This window comes from Neofelis nebulosa, chromosome 4 (assembly GCF_028018385.1).
Source record: "Neofelis nebulosa isolate mNeoNeb1 chromosome 4, mNeoNeb1.pri, whole genome shotgun sequence".
Lineage (NCBI taxonomy): Eukaryota > Metazoa > Chordata > Mammalia > Carnivora > Felidae > Neofelis > Neofelis nebulosa.
In genome coordinates this window covers 101,445,258-101,458,756 of record NC_080785.1, presented here as the reverse complement: position 1 = coordinate 101,458,756, position 13,499 = coordinate 101,445,258, and positions in this window count along the sequence as shown.

Genomic DNA, 13,499 nt, shown 5'->3' with positions numbered 1-13,499 from the left:
AGGTTTTTGTGGCCTGATAGTGTTTCTTCCTGAAATTTCAAATTAAAAGTTTAGATATTACATGTAGAGCGCACACCTAAAAGGTCTACCACGCGTTTTAAATGAACCAGCCGGCAGTTGGGAGCGTAACTGCGCAAGCCCCTTTCCTGATGGGTACATTGAGCTTTGTAAAGAAGGGGTAAGGATGGGGCCCCTGGGTGGCTCAGTGGGTTAAAGTGTTCAACTTTGGCTCCAGTCCAGTCATGATCTCACGGTTCATGAGTTCGAGCCCGGCCTCTGGCTCTCTGCTGACAGTTCCAAGCCTGGAGCCTGCTTCCGATTCTGTCTCCTTCTCTCTCTGCCTCTCCCCCACTTGTGCTCTGTCTCTTTCTATCAAAAATAAATAAATCTTAGGGGCGCCTGGGTGGCTCAGTCGGTTAAGTGTCCGACTTCAGCTCAGGTCACGATCTCACGGTCTGTGAGTTCGAGCCCCGTGTCGGCTCTGGGCTGATGATGGCCCAGAGCCTGGAGCCTGCTTCCGATTCTGTGTCTCCCTCTCTCTCTGACCCTCCCCCGTTCATGCTCTGCCTCTCTCTGTCTCAAAAATAAATAAACGTTAAAAAAATATTTAAAAATAAATAAATAAATAAATCTTTAAAAAAAGAAAAATTTAAAAAAAGAAAGAAAAGGAGGGGTGAGGATAGTTTGGACTCAGATTCTGAGGGATCAACCAAAATTCACTTTCATTATTTCTAAGAAATGACTTACTCTTACTTTGCTCTCTGCTTTGATTCCTACATCTACGTGACTCCCGCTAAAGGTCAGATCCAGCTTCCAACTTTCCCCACTGGTTCAGGAACACACACATACACGCGCTGGAGTACAAAGGAAAGTACACCTTCAGTTTGTTTTCAGCAGATTTTTTTTTCTGCTTTTAATTTTTTTTAATGTTTTATTTATTCTTGAGAGAGAGAGAAAGAGAGAGCGAGCATGAGCGAGGAAGGGGCAGAGAGAGAGGGAGACACAGAATCTGAAGCAGGCTCCAGGCTCTGAGCTGTCAGCACAGAGCCCGACGCGGGGCTCGAGTCCACCAACCGCGAGATCATGACCTGAGCCAAAGTTGGATACTTAACCAACTGAGCCACCCGGCCGTCCCCCAGCATATTTGTTTTTCAATGAAGGGCAAAGAGACCCATGACTTTGTTCCAGCGCTGCCACATTCTGGCCGTGTGACCTTGAGTATGAATGTCCCACTTTTCCCTTTATTCCTTGAAAAATGAACAGATCAGAATAGTTCATTTCTAAGGAGGCTCCACGCTTAAAATTTGTCTGTACTAGTATAAAACCTCACGGGCCAAATAAACTTCTGTTATATTAAGGTATTACCTTTATAATCCTCTGATTCTGTAAACTTTACTTAAGAGCAAGTGGAAACTTAGTTACAATTATTAGGAAACTTCCTAGAGACAGTAGTTATAATGGTAATCAGCCCCCAAATTTTAGTTAACAGGATCATTACATAAAGTTAGCTGGTTTGCTAACATTTTGATGATTGTCTTTCTCAGCTGACACTTACTTAATATTACCTTCATGAATTGTGTAAATTCACCCTCCACTTTAAGATATTTTAGTTTCATTCTGTCGTGGTGCAGGAATTAAAAAAAAAAAATTACAGGTAACCTAATAAAGCATGTTTTGATTTTAAGCTATAACTAACTGAAAGAAGCATTATTACACTTCATGTGCATAGGGCTTCTCTAGAATGAACTGTTCTACCCTGCGGTTTTTAATTCCCTTTATATTTTATTCTCTGCTGCTTAGTTCATACTGAGATGACAATTCATATGTGCATTTATCTTTTTTTTTTCATTTCTGCAAAGGACATACAACATGATGACATGTTCCATGAAGTCATTTCTTTCCAGAAATACGCTGTAGTTATAAGATGTAGGCTGAACTTATTTGATGGAGTTTTATAATTAAAATGATAAAAAAGCACATTAGGCTCTAGAAGCATAACCTGTTATTTTAAAAGCTGTGATGTCTGAATGGTTGGATCCTTGTTGGATCACATTGGTATTTTTTTTAATTATTTTTTTTTAATTTTTTTTAACGTTTATTTATTTTTTGAGACAGAGAGAGACAGAGCATGAACGGGGGAGGGTCAGAGAGAGAGGGAGACACAGAATCTGAAACAGGCTCCAGGCTCTGAGCTGTCAGCACAGAGCCCGACGCCGGGCTTGAACTCACGGAACGTGAGATCATGACCTGAGCCGAAGTTGGACGCTTAACCGACTGAGCCACCCAGGCGCCCCTTAAATTATTTTTTTTTAATGTTTACTTATTTGAAAGAGAGAGAGAGATAGAGCATGAGTGGGGGAGGGACAGAGAGAGGGACACACAGAATCTGAAGCAGGCTCCAGGCTCCGAGCTGTCAGCACAGAGCCAAATGCAGGGCTCAAACCCACAGACTGTGAGATCATGACCTGAGCCAAAGTCAGACGCTCAACAGAGCGAGCCACCCAGGCTCCTGGGGTACCCTCACAGGTATTAAACATACATGCTTTAACATGTAAATAAATTTCCTGATTACCTAATTTCTTCTACAGTTTGTTCTAAGGGCTTCTGCATTTGTTGTCTTAGTTGGAGTGACTGGAAAAATCCAAGGAAAATAAAACAATTCAGAGATAAAAACACTGAGGCTGTGGGACCTGTAGGGGCTGAGTAAACTTTACAGTCAGGACCTATGTTGAAGGCAAATGCTGTCTCTACAAGGAAATACATAATTATAGGAAATCACAGGGTCTGGAAAGCAGTCATTAATTTATTCTTTCCAGAAGTGGTATTTCATGGATTTATTCGTCTAGGAGTCTTATGTCTTTTGCCTGGAAGTTCTTTTGTTTACTTATCATTCATTGATTCATTCATAAAGATATCCTCCCTTAGGGTTCCAAGCCCTAGCTGAAAGGCTGGTTATACGCAGATAATGAAGATCCCATTTTATTTCTGATTTCGCTCCCAATGCAGAGAGGAAATAAGACAGGAAACCAACTCAACTCCGTGGCAGTTTTGCTGTAAGCACAGTGGGACGGGAAGTTTCCTCTTGCCTGATGGGTCTGTAGGAGTCTGGTGGCTCTGCACATCGTTCTTCTGAAACTGGCTGCAGTGACACAATTTGCAACCTATCCTTATGTCTAAAAGTGGTGGTGGCGAAAAGCAAGAAATTAGAAGACTATGTGTTTAAAACGGCATGAGTAAACCATATCACTAAAATATGACCCCTGGTGTCTGACACTAGAAATATGTTTGGAGGAAAATTTTCAAAACTGTGGTTAAACATTTTTCTTTAGAAAAAAAAAAAAAAACATTCTATTGTATCTTTCTTTGTTTTATTATTTTTTTAAATGTTTTTAATTTTTATTTTTGATTGTTTTTCTTAGAAGGAGAAAGAGAGAGCACAAACAGGAGAGGGGCAGAAGGAGAGAGAGAATCTTAAGCAAGTTCCATGCTCAGCCTGGAGCCTGATTCGGGGCTCGATCCCACGACCTTGGGATCATGATCTGAGCCAAGGGCATTTAACCAACTGAGCCACCCAGACGTCCCTAGATCTTTTTCTTAAAACAGTAACTATTAAATAAAATAAAGACTGCTTTAAAAGGATTTAAATTATAAATACAATTAGAAATTACTATACAAGTATTAAATCAAAGAAGTTTTCATTGCTCACCAGAATGATGAAAAGACAAAGAAAAAGAAACAAAAATAGCCCAGGTTCCCTCCATGACATTCCACTATTTTTTTTTAACTTTACTTATTTATTTTGAGAGGAAAAGAGACAAAAAGAATCCCAAGCAGGTTCCAAGGTGTCAGCACAGAGCCCACGTTTAACACACTGAGCCACACAGATACCCCAATGACATTCCATTATTCGTATTTTTATATATGTTTATCTATTCTTTACATTTTACCTAATTGAGAACCTTACATACAGCTTCAAGTCCTCCTTTTTTTTTTTTAGCAATTATAAAATGGAATACTTCTGCTATAAAAATCTTGTGAAATCATGTTAAAAAACATTATTGTCCCTTTGTTAGACATTTAGTACATTGAACATTTTAGAAAACACAGAAAATCAAACACTAGGTTAAAAACAAACACAAAATCGAAATTATGCTAACCCAAATAATCAATTTGTTCCAACCACAAAACCTTCTTTTTTACCTCATAATTCAAGGAAACTTAAAATCACTCAATTACAATCACTGTCCATTTTCACCACCCACCACAATCCCCTTTTATGCACGAAAATATTATATTTTTCTCTTAACAACATTATGGTCTCACCATACTGCTTTGTAATCTGAATCTTTTACTTAAAATACGTGTCATGATTATTTTCTGATTTCTCTAGTCTTTAAAAACTTCATTTTTATTGCTACAGATGGGAAGAAATTTATATGCACATGTATAATTTTATATGTACTATTCCTACTGTTCCTTACATTATCCATGTATTAAGAGGCTCTCTAGTATGGTTATAAACGTGATATAAAATTGTGGGATACACAATTTTGTGGTACTTTGGATTTAAGAAACCTAACTCTGATGCTACAACCCGTGGGTCTTAGTCCTATCTCTGCCAACTACCACTATGACCCTGGGCAAACTACACACAAGAACCACCTGTCTGGTGTTAGAGTTTTTCCATTAGTGAGGTGTAAATGATGATTCTAGAATAGGCAGCTTTCACTCAACAGAAACCAGTCGAGGCATGTCGAACGTTGGAAACCTAACATTAAACATTTCTTACATGACAGGGCGCCTGGGTGGCTGAGTCGGTGAAGCGTCTGACTCCAGCTCAGGTCATGATCTCACAGTCTGAGTTCAAGCCCTGCATCGGGCTCTGTGCTGACAGCTAGGAGCCTGGAGCCTGCTTCAGATTCTGTGACTCCTTCTCTCTCTGCCCCTCCCCTACTCATGCTCTGTCTCTCTCTGTCTCAAAAATAAATAAAAACATTAAAAAAATTAAAAAAAAAATCTTACTCGATTATTAGAAGGCTTAAACATCAGTAAGTTCATTCTAAAGTAACCTGGAGATTAATTAGTAACCTCAGGAACCATCTATGTCCTTAGGACCCACATTAGCAGAACCCAGCAAAAAGCCAACAGGCACAGGAGTGGGGGAAATGTAGTTTGCAAAATTCCAGCACCAGCATCAGAGCACAGAATATGGAAAGATGGCCTCAAAACTGAGAGACTCGAGATAAATGAGAAGCACAAGTCGATCCCCTAGGGTTGGTGAGAGAACAAAATGAACTGATGCACAGACAACATTTGTGGCAAAGCCTGGCACAGAGTGAAAACTAAGCATTGCATCATTTTATTATTATTTATTATTTATTATTATTTATTATTTTTTTATCTAGTATTAATTTAATTATTAATTTAAATCCAGATCTCTCATTCTTTTTTCCAGATTTTTTTTATCTCAACTCCAAAACTTTGTAGTGACTTCACCAAAGAAGAATTACACTTTAAAATCCTAGATGAGCAATCCCTATCAAAATAACACCCGCCTTCTTCCCAGATCTACAACTAACAATCCTAAAGTTTGTATGGAACCACAAAAGACCCCAGATAGCCAGAGCAATCCTGAAAAAAGAAAACCAAAGCTGGAGACATCACAATTCCAGACTTCAAGCTGTATTACAAAGCTCTTATCATCAAGACAGTATGGTATTGGCACAAACACAGACACATAGATCAATGGAACAGAATAGAGAACCCAGAAATGGACCCACAAACATATGGTCAACTAGTCTTTGACAAAGCAAGAAAGAATATCCAGTGGAAAAAAGACAATCTGTTCAGCAAATGGCGTTGGGAAAACTCAACAGCGACATGCAGAAGAATGAACCTGGACCACTTTCTTGCACCATACCCAAAAATAAAGTCAAAATGGATGAAAGACCTAAACATAAGATAGGAAGCCATCAAAATCCTAGAGGAAAAAACAGACAGCAACCTCTTTGACCTTGGAACAGCAACTTCTTACTAGACATGTCTCCAGAGGCAAAGGAAACAAAAACAAAAATGAACTATTGGGATCTCATCAAGATAGACAGCTCTGCATGGTTAAGGAAGCAATCAGAAAAACTAAAAGGCAACTGAAGGAATGGGAGAAGATACTTGCAAATTACATATCAGATAAAAGGTTAGTATCCAGGGGCGCCTGGGTGGCTCAGTCGGTTAAGCGTCCGACTTCGGCTCAGGTCATGATCTCGCGGTCCGTGAGTTTGAGCCCCGCATCGGGCTCTGTGCTGACAGCTCAGAGCCCGGAGCCCGTTTCAGATTCTGTGTCTCCCTCTCTCTCTGACCCTCCCCTGTTCATGCTCTGTCTCTCTCTGTCTCAAAAATAAATAAACGTTAAAAAAAATAATAAAAAAAAAAAGGTTAGTATCCAAAATCTATCAAGAACTTACCAAACTCAACACTCAAAAAACAAATAATCCCGTGAAGAAATGGACAAAAGACATGAATAGACAGTTTTCCAGAGAAGACATCCAGATGGCCAACAGACACATGAAATAATGCTCAACATCACTCAACCATCAGGGAAATATGAATCAGAAACACAACGAGATACCACCTCACACCCGTCAGAATGGTTAAAATGAACATCTCAGGAAACAAACAACAGATGTTGGTTACAATGTGAAGAAAGAGGAATACTTTCCACAGCTGGTGGGAATGCAAACTGGTGCAGCCACTCTGGAAAACGGTATGGAGGTTCCTCAAAAACTTGAAATGGAACTACCCTATGACCCAGCAATTGCACTACTAGGTATCTATCCAAGGGATACAAGAGTGCTAATTCAAAGGGGCACGTGCACCCCATGTTTATAGCAGCACTATCAACGATAGCCAAAGTATGGAAAGAGCCCAAATGTCCATCAACGGATGAATAGATAAAGAAGATGTGGTAGATATATGTATAATGGAATATTACTTGGTGATCAGAATGATATCATGCCGTTTGCAATGATGAGGATGGGACTAGAGTGTGTTATGCTAAGTGAAATAAATCAGTCAGAGAATGACAAATATCTTACGATTTCACTCAGATGTAGAACTTAAGATACAAAACAGATGAACCTGAGGGGAGGGAAGCAAAAATAAGATAAAAACAGAGAGGGAGACAAACCATAAGAGACTCTTAAATACAGAGAACAAACTGAGGGTTGCTGGAGGGGTGCTGGGTAGGGGGATGGGCTAAATGGGCGAGGGGCATTAAGAAGGGCACTTTTTGGGACAAGCACTGGGTGTTCCATGTAAGTGATGAATCGCTAAATTCTATTCTTGAAATAATTCAAAATAAATACATACATACATACATACATACATACATAAAAATAAAAGCCTAGTTGACATGTGCAGGAACTCAGGCAGTGATTTTATTTTCGTTTTGATTACTTTTTTCTCCATAAGAATATGCTGTCATTTAAAGGGTGTTTTGTTTTGTTTTGTTTTGTTTTTACCAAACCATCTTTTTCATCAACTTTTTCCACTCTCTCTGTGGGTCGCATGTTTTCTTCCTACAAGCGTGCTTATGACTCTGGAATACTATTTTAAAGACAATAAATGTGACTCCTATTTATATTGGCTGCAAAGTAGTAACTGTGTAGAACGAAATCTGCAGGTGAGCACAATGAGTTGATGACAGAGGCAGATATCGGGGCTCCACATGGATGTTGTACAGACCGAAGCAGCCCGGGTCCCTCACAGATTACATGTTCTAAGCAGATTATGGCTTAATTTGGTTTATTTTTTATAAAAATCACCTGGACATCTGTTTGCAGACTGACTGGATGAGGAAGCCAAGGGAAGAATCAGGGTGAAGATTGAGGAAGCTATTGAAGTCATCTAGGTGAGAAATGGCCATGGTCCAGACTCAGGTGTTGTCGATCCAGTCTTGATGGAAGACCAAGATTCGTGATATAGGTTTGAGACAGGAATGACGCATAATAAATAATAATGGTTTCAGAACAGAAAGGAAATTGTCTCATTGGTACCTCCATTTTATATAGTTTCATTGCATATTCACACGGAAGTCTCCAGTTTCTGCCCTGAGATCCTGGTTTTATTTACCATTCTAGCAAAACGCAGACAAATGAATAATCTGATTTTAGAAATAATGGTACGGAATATATGTTACTTCTTTTTGTTAATGTTTACTTATTTATTTTGAGAGGGAGGGACAGAGAGCGTGCGGGGAGGAGGAGACAGAGAGAGAGGGAAATGGAGAATCCCAAGCGGGTTCCATGCTGTCAGCACAGAGTCCGACGTAGTGCTTGACCCACATGCTGTGAGATCATGACCTGAGCCAAAATCAAGAGTCGGATGCTTAACCGACCTAGCCACCCAGGTGCCCTGTTACTTCTTATTTTTCCATATTACCAAGTATTTACAAGCCGTGTGACCGTGCTATTAAAATGTTAGCTACCTGGTTAGATACCAGCTTGGTTGGTTATGACTTTACTTGGCTGAAATAAAAGAAGCATGAAGATGTAATACCAATTTTTTTATTAAGTAAGACTAGCATGAATTAGAGATGAACTCTGAATCTTTCATTTAGATCCCACTGCAGCATATAATTTAGATACAAAAACACCAATCTAAACTCTTTTCAGTGTATTTCGATATTGATAAATTTAAGAGGAAAAGCACGTCCCAGAGACAGTGACTAACCAGATACTTAGACCTTGAAATAGCGTGAGAAGAAATGCTTGTTTCAGGATAGCAAACAACACTTCCTTTTGGAGGCCTAGAATTGTTTGACATGTAAAATCCACCAGCAAAGTAGGCAATAGAATGATTTAAAGAATCACATTGAGGGGTACTGGGTGGCTCACTCGTTTGAGCGTCCCACTCTTGATTTTGGCTCAGGTCATTGTCCCAGGGTCATGGGATTAAGCCCCGTGTTGGGGCTTAATGGTGAGCATGGAGGCATCTCCGTCTCCAAAATAAAAAATAAATCAGGGGCGCCTGGGTGGCTTAGGTCATGATCTCACGGTCCATGGGTTCAAGCCCCGCGTCGGGTTCTGTGCTGACAACTCAGAGCCTGGAGCCTGCTTCGGATTCTGTGTCTCCCTCTCTCTGTCCCTCCCCCGCTCACATGGTCTGTCTCTCTCTCTCTCTCTCTCTCTCTCTCTCTCTCTCTCTCCCTCTCTCAAAAATAAGTAAACATTAAAAAAAATTAATTAAAAATTAAAAGAAAAGGAACAGCACCGAAAGCTACTGAGCAGATCATGCTTGGACAATAAATAACTGTTTTTAACTTGTGTGTGTGTTAGAAGCAAAACAGAAGTGTGCTAAGGTAGCTAGAAATCTAACTCTTCGGCATTTCCTAATAAGCCTGAATATTGGAAAAACAGTGTGATAGACAGTTGCTGGCCTATATAACGCTGTTGCTGCAGCTTGTAACCAGCAAACAGGGAGTAACGTTTAACTTGCCTGAAAAGGATTCACGGTCAGTCAGTGACCTGTCCTGACATCTTCGTAAACAAAAGCAGGAGGAGCAACCAGAGAAGTTTCTGCCCCATCTGAGTTCTGAGAAAAGAAAGAAGATGAAAGTATGCAGCCATCAGTAGCATGAACAGTTTATTTCAAGCGTCTGCCATTCTACCGGGCATTAAACATACTTCATTGTCAAGTGCGGGGGTGGGGGGAGAGGGACCACGGCCTCGGATGGACATATGACATTCAAGATGAAGATATTATAATTTTCATATCACTAGGAATAATTGCTACAACGTCTTTAAGATTTCTACCTAAAGGAAAAGGCCAACACATTTCTGGACCTCGTGATGGAAACCAATGTGGCTTGGGTTCATAGATTTACTGCCAACAGCAGTAAACTAAGTGGTCTAGTCTTTCAAATGAGATTCCAAATGAGTTTAGAAACACTGTGCAGGGGCGCCTGGGTGGCTCAGTCGGTTGAGCGCCTGACTTCGGCTCAGGTCATGATCTCTAGGTCTGTGAGTTCAAGCCCGGCTTCAGGCTCTGTGCTGACAGCTCAGAGCCTGGAGCCTGCTTCGGATTCTGTGCCTCTCACTCTCACTCCCCCTTCTCCACTCTCACTCTCTCTCTCTCTCTCAAAAATAAATAAACATTATTTTTTTTAAAGACAGACCAAAAAAATGGAGAAAGTAGAAAAAGCATAAGAGAGATAACATAACCTGTGAGATAGTCTAAGCAGAAGGTGGTGGGCACAATTCACAGGTATGATGGTTACTACAAACCTCTCACTGAATGAAGGAAACAAACACTCCAATTACTGACCTGGAAGTACAGGGGGAAGGGGACCAAAAGCACAAAAGGAAAGAAAACAAAACAAAACCTTCACACAGGACAGATGACCTCTGAAAGACTATAGACATTGACTACCACCTTCCTTTGTGACAGAACCAAAGAGGATGAGGACTTCAGGGAGAACGCCAGCGTCCTGCAGGGAACAGAAGGGACCTGAGTGCAAGACAGCGATAACGGAAAATACGTTAAAATGGCGTAAGTGTAGACAAAGTGGTCAAAGGTTCAGAAATTTTCTGGAAACAGGCGAAGCGATAATTCATGTTTAGAATTTGATAAGTCAGGTATTGCTGTTGTATCCCTAGGGCAACAAATAAAATACTTTACATGTGTATAATCAGCAGTATGCCAGAAGTTAAACAGAATAATAAACAATATTCTGGGAATTAAAAAGAAAGTGATACATAACTATATATATAAATATGTATGTGAGAATTTAAAAAGTGAAAAAGAATATTAAAGTCAAAGATATCAATTTTTAAATGAAGTATAAATGGAATGTAAAAACTAAGATTGTCATGATGGATAAAAAAAATCTGGATGCTTCTTTCAAAATACATTGAAATTTAAGGATGTACAGGATGACAGAGGTAAAAGAATGGAAATTCATATGTCAGAAAAACAAAAACCACTTTTCCCCCAAAAATTCTGGAAGCACTATACTAATACACTATAGTAATATCAAGCAAAAAGATGCTAAGTTAAAAAAAAAATACATCTATTATAGATAAAGATTAACATTATCATCATAATAAAGGTTCAGAACCCTAGGAAGACATAACAATTTTAAATTCTGTGTGCACCTGATAACAAGCTTCACAGTATAAAGAAAAAATAGACAAAATTAGGAACATTTTTTTTTAAAGTGTCTAATTTAATTAGAAGATTTTCACATGTCTCTTTCAATATCAAATAGTTCAATTCAATCGGAAGTTCACCCTTACTGAAGATTTTGTACAACTTGATTTAAAAACCAGACGAATTGAGATTAAGGAGAAAGAAAAAAAAAAAAAAAGAAAACAGTTCTTTAGCTCCACTTTTCCACTCTACTCTCCAGGAGCCACACTATCCACTGTTTTAATCTTTTTGTTTGGTTTTTTTTTTCCTTTTTGCTAAATTTTCTATGAATCTATGGCTATGTTTTGTTTTGTTTTGACACACCCTAACAGATCTATACAGCAGATCTTATTACAATTCTTTCATCGTCAGATTTGTCACCCTCTTGGAGAAATGCCTGATTCTGGCACAGGACAGAGAAAATGAAAGATAAGACAGGAACCAAAAGTAAGAAAGAAAGTGCTGGAGAGAGAGAGAGAGAGAGAGAGAGAGAAGAGGGAGAGAGGGAGATATTGAAAGGAAAACAAAACAAAACAAAAACAAAAAACGAAGATTCACACTTGTCCAAAGGACAGAGGACGCACCGGAAAGAGTTCCTAATGGCAGAGGCTGGAAAAATTTTAGAAACAGAATAAATTACGAGACTACGGAATTTTAACACAAAGAATATATAGTAAATGTTTATAAGCCTACACTGATATACAGAAATGATGGACTGATTTGTAAGTGGAAGAAAAGAGACAAATCTTCCTTATAGTAGAATTTCAGACAATAATTGTAGAAGGAATGGAAATAGGAAATTACCCTTAGTGCACCGTAGCAATTACTGTTTCAGGCAAGATCCCTGGAAAAATGGCAAACTTCGCGGTGAAACTGGGAGAAACACAATAATAGCATAGACCCAGATTATCTTCTGTACATGTTTTTTGAATTACTGTGGAAGTTTTAGCATGTGTCCACAAATCCCATGACATCCCTCCCCTCAAGAAAGGGCTGGACAGCAGAATAGGGAAAGTGCAAAGTACAGTAAAACCCTGGATTGCAAGTAACTTGTTCTGCGAGTGTTCTGAAAGACGAGGAAACATTTCTAATAAATTTTAATTTGATAAACAAGTGATGCCTGGCAATACAAATAGTACATGATGCCGAATGTCACATGATCACAACTGAGCCAATGGTTCTTCAAATTCGCTTTTGTATATAAACGTTTTGGATTACAGGCATGTTTCTGGAATGAATTATGCTCACAAACCAAGGTTTCATGTACTAATTTTATAATGAAAACTTGGAAGACACCACCCTAACCAAGTGATCAGGGTTCACGTCTCCAGGAACAAATTGTGTTGCTACATCTGTGTGTTATTTTTCCCCAATTTGATAACTCATTTCTACCATGAGACGACATCAGGTAAACCCTGATGGTACATTCTACAGAATATCCAACCCTGACTTTTCAGAAGTGTCAAGGTCATGAAAGTCAAGGAAAGACTTAGAGAGCACCCACAAATGGAGGGGACTGGGTTCTGAGGCAATACAACAAAAAGATGAAAAGCCCTTTGAATGGATCCCAAAGAGAAATATAAGACATCAGTGATAAAAAGCTGATGAAATCCAAGTGATGTGAATAGTTTTAGTTAAAGACACTGTTAACAGAGCAAATTGTGTAGGTTTGGTAAATATAACATAGTTATTTAATATGTTAACATTAGCGGAAAGTGGGAGAAGAGCATATGAGGCCCTCTGCACCATAATTGCACATTTTCCCTAAATAAAATTATTTCAGAATTAAAAGTTTAAGAGCAAAAATAAAGCTGATTAAAGGTAACGTCATAAATAAGCATAGAATAGTTCCAACAGATGTCATGTGAAGGAATTGTCATTGAAGTTTCTGATTTACTTTTTCTCCCTCTCGCAGCCTACATTTGTAAATGGAAACCGCTCCCCGTACCCCCCAAAACACTGAGCAGAATGTACTTCAAGGGGTGTATATTTAAGTCGCACACATGGAATTAAATATTGGGTAATTTATTTTACGTGCTAATTAGTAAAAATGATACAAATTGATTTATAATATTAAGTGCCTGATTGATGTGAAAGCATAAATGTGCTTGTATTTTCTAGATTATTAAAATCCAAATAAAATAGTATTTCTTAACATTCTCATTTGCAAATGCCAACATTTTATGTATGCATTTATGTTACACAGTGAAATAAACTATTCATCATTTTAAGTGCCTATTTGTGTTATTCATATTTTTATAGATTGTTCTTACTAGGTACTCAGAAAAAATATTTCTAATGTCTTATATTTAGAT